General features: G+C 41.4%; 1 non-coding gene across 1 annotated transcript; it reads right to left on the bottom strand.

The window, feature by feature from the left end:
- Positions 1-597: 597 nt before the first annotated feature.
- On the bottom strand, positions 598-728 carry LOC115032862. The gene has a single exon (XR_003838520.1). It is a non-coding gene; the product is annotated as a small nucleolar RNA SNORA17 (small nucleolar RNA).
- Positions 729-4,317: the final 3,589 nt, after the last annotated feature.

The raw sequence follows: 4,317 nt of genomic DNA, 5'->3' as shown, positions 1-4,317 counted from the left end.
TTCTTCTGCTCTCATGACCACAGGACCAGGTCTCCCAAGGTGGTGAGGGGAACGGGGAATGAGGGTATCTCTCCATCATGCATGCCACCACATGGGAGATGAGTGGTAGGGCCAGCTTTTTCATGTTCATGGGTGGTTCATCTATAACTTCTACAATCTCCTGAGTCCTGAAGCTGGCTAGGTGCGGTGATCATCTCTATTGCTTCTTTTAGTGGCACCAGGGATCTCTGAATACCTGGGGTCATCTCAGGAGTGTTATACTTTGCTCATGCATTGTGGCATATATCACAGGTCATCTCAGCATGGTCTGCCCTCCCAGGCCTGAGCATCTATCACATCTCAGGCTAGCTTAGTTCCCTGTCAGGGCTCCATGGTGCCTCAACTGACCTGCCTAAGTGGCCCCTTGAGAGGATGTCTGTCTTGGGCTCCTCTTGCCCAGAGCCTGTGGTCCCAAGTATGGTTCTTCTAGTCTCTGGCTTCTCCAATCTTGGAAGCTCATCCAGTCCTACTTAGTGCTAGACTGGTGGTCACTGCAAGCTAGTCCCTCATCCTGGACCCTCTGGTGGTAGTCTCAGGCTTGCTTTTTTTTTTTCAGTGAATGTTAGGCCACTAATTTTCAGATGTTCATAGGTCAGAGTACTGAGTATAGTCCTAGCCTTTCTCCTCTCTACCACCTACTGATGCACATGTGACATAGCAGCCCCACCTGCAATGCATCTAGGGGCAGGAAAGAAATCATCTTTACAGGAGACTTGCTGTTTAGTGGTTAACTACTTGCAATATAAATTATATTTATCTTATAAATTATTACACCTTGTTGAGAGCTGATTCTGAGAACAAGAAAGCATGTTTCTTTTATGTGTCCTACAAGAGTTCCAGTTCTGGGGCAGGCTGGACTCTTGACCCCATAACAGTGAAAAAAGGAGAACAATAAACAGTTAAAGGGAGTAAAATGGAATGGCCTTCAGGCTAGCTAATGGTAAATCATTTCCAACGGAGGTTGTTATGGGTCAGTCAGTGGCATAAAAATGCCACCTTGGGATGGAGAATACAGAAACACATCCACGGACAGAACACTTTAATCTCTCAGGATAAATCTGAGTCAGGAACCCCAGCTGGGTTTTTCCGGGCATTTCTGCTGCAGGTTGTAAATACCTGCCTCGATGATGGATGATGTTACTTTTTGTTTCCTCTCTAATTTAGGTACTTCAACAACTTCTGGATGTGGTAAGTACCAATTTAATGATGTTCCCGATCAATCTGCTGTTTCTTTATGCACTTTTCTGTTCTTTTACTATTTCTTGCTAAATGGTTAATAAAATTCACTCCTTCAAAAACATAGATTATCCTTCATGGAAAACAATGATGTATATGAAATGTATTTACCTCATAAGATGACCTTATAATAATAGAAGGTCAATGATTAGATTTTTCAGTTTCTTAGATGAAAGAGATTAAAAGAAAATAATATGAAAGCATTGAGGAACTGAGATTTGAAAGTAGATGTCTCTGACTCTAGAACCTATAAACAATATCTTCCTTCTTTCTGAACCAAAGTTGAAAGGAGTGTAGAAAAAGTAGTCTGTGACAAATAACTAAACATATACCAGATGATGAATTAAATTTTTTTCTTCCATTTTTGTAAGATATGCCCTTCTTTATAGATGGTCATTAAAATCTATATTTTTGTTCTTGAAATTAAATATTCAATAGACAGTACAGCTCTCAACTCTGAAATATACTGTAATCCTGGGGCATCTCTTTCTACTGACCATTCTTTCTCCTGAGCACTACAATTCTATGCAGTTGTTCATATATTTTATAAGATCGTTGTGTCCTATTATGCTAGCCTAGGGACTCTAAATTTTGGCTTACATCAGAATATCCTGCTGGAACTGTTACAACACCAGAGATTCTGTTGTAGTGGTCTGGAGTAGGAACAGAGAATTTGTGTTTTAACAAGTTCCTAGATAACTGATGTAGCCTAGAACTACACGAGAACCATTAATCACCCTAAGCCCAAGAAATGATAAGGGGAAGCAGTATATTAGTACTTACTTCCTAAGGATGCTGGTTGGAGAACTTTGTAAACAAGCAGAAATACCACACACACACACACACACACAGAGCGAGCGAGCGAGCGAGCGAGAGAGAGAGAGAGAGAGAGAGAGAGAGAGAGAGAGAGAGAGAGAGAGAGAGAAGAGAGGCACACATTTTGAAACAAGGTTTCTGTGTAGCCCTGGTTGTCCTAGAATTTGCTCTGTAGACCAGGCTGGAGATCCACCTGCTTCTGCCTCCTGACGACTGAGACTAAAGGCATGCAGCATCACTGCCTGGCTTGTTTTCTATATTTTAAGCTCTATCCACAAAGCACTTTTTCTGGGTATAATATGGATATAGATTTTTGCTTGTCTCCCTCCTCTTCTTCCATTTATACTTTTCCCATCATTTCCTTCCTGCTCCTCTTTTCTTTGCTCATTCTTTAGCTTGGCTTTCTTTCCCCACAGTAGAATTCATTAAGTTGGATAGGTGCTTGATGGACATGTACTGACATGTCTAGTCACAAGAACACAGAGCCTGTAGATGTGAGAGATGCTATTTGGCTAACTCATCACTCCTGGTCAGGCTATGATGTTCTAGAGATGTTAGAAGAAGGCTTCTCAGACATCTTTTCCCTTTCAATAATCTACATCACACTTACAAAAAAGGAATAAAAACATAAGGTACAAACAAAGAGAAGAAAGAAGAGGAAAAATTATCATATTTCCAGGTGAGCAGAGATGAGGAAGGAAGCCCATAAGGATGTGAAGTTAAAAGGTTTCTAGTCCTATGGGGAACATATTTGTTCACAGTACTGGAGAGACCTAGAACCCAGAATCATCAACATATCAGAAGGTGACATTGTGGTGTGTGGTTTAAAACAGGGATTTACCGAAAATCTAGAAATAGTAAAAGTCTTGCTCCATTTCAGTATACTGAAAGACCCACAACGTGAGGACTCCCCTACGTTCTGACTCAGGAAAGGCGACACCCCAAGTCACTCATGAGAAACGGTCTTGCTGCAAACTGCAAGAGGACTTTTTTATTTCAAGAGTGCTCTTGGGCCCACAGTCATACACCACCACAGGGGTAGAGGACCGTGGCACCCTGAGTAGCTGGGTAAGGGGGTATTTAAAGGAAGAAACCACAACTCAAGGAGGTGGGGGAGGGCGTTGTTGGAAAATACCAAAAATACCAGTTAAGAGTCAAAAGGAAGTGCAAAGTCACAAGAGTCACAGGGAATACCTGGTGTGGGTTATTTCTCAAGACAGTTTCTAAGAGCCCCTAACAATAGAACATTTGCATAGTGGGTTCCAGCAATTGTCAGGGTGGGTCAGGGTGACTTTCTTTGAATGAACACTCCTTGAACACAGGAAGCATGTGGGTGGAGGAATGTCACTATCTGTTTTATGATTAGCATACCTTGGAGCATTGAGTCATAGAGGTCACATTCTCAAGCCTGGGCCTAAAGGCCTAGAATTTTGCTTTTATGTTATATTTTTTCAATACCACAAAAATAAAAGAAAATAAAATCTAAACACATTTTCAACTTACTAATGGCTAAAGAAAATGTATACAGATATACAATAAAATATTATTTGTCCACAAGAGGATTAAATCTTATCACTGCAGCAACTTAGTTAGAAGTGAAGATTTTTATATTAAGTGAAATAAATGAGTCACATCAAGACAAGTACTGTGTGATCATACAAGAAATCAAAATAAGATCTTGGAAGTTAAGATTAGGCTTGTGAACAGGAGGGATCAGGTTAGGGAGGTTGAGAAGAAGGAAGAGAGGGCAGGAAGAGATGACTGGAATAGGGGGACATTTATAGGGCCTAGTGCAGTGTAAACTTCGTGGAACCTATGAGTGTGAAACTAGCAGGGATGCCTAGTAATGGAGGATACAGGGCCTGAACCTCTTCTGAAAACAGGAAAGGCTTCCAAAGTTGGGGTAGCATCCAGCCATAAAAGCTTTGACCCACAATCTCTCTTGCCTGCAAGATATGTTCTGGCCATGGTGACTGAGAGCTTGTGAGAGTGGCCTACCAATGACTGGTCTAACATGAAACCAGAGCCATGAGAGGGAGCCAATGCTTGATACTGTTTGGATAGACAAGAACCAAAGTTGGATGGTCCAGAGACTTAGGATAGAACCAAACATGACAGACAAAAAATTCTGATGATATTCTGGTATACTCATGGATGGTGGCTAGCCAATTGTCATCAGAGGGTTTTTCTCTGGCAGCTGATAGGAATAGATGCAAAGACCTACAG

The sequence above is a fragment of the Mus caroli genome, chromosome 12 (genome assembly GCF_900094665.2).
Source record: "Mus caroli chromosome 12, CAROLI_EIJ_v1.1, whole genome shotgun sequence".
Lineage (NCBI taxonomy): Eukaryota > Metazoa > Chordata > Mammalia > Rodentia > Muridae > Mus > Mus caroli.
Note: the sequence above shows the minus strand (reverse complement) of the source record. Positions and strands in the feature narration are given on the sequence as shown.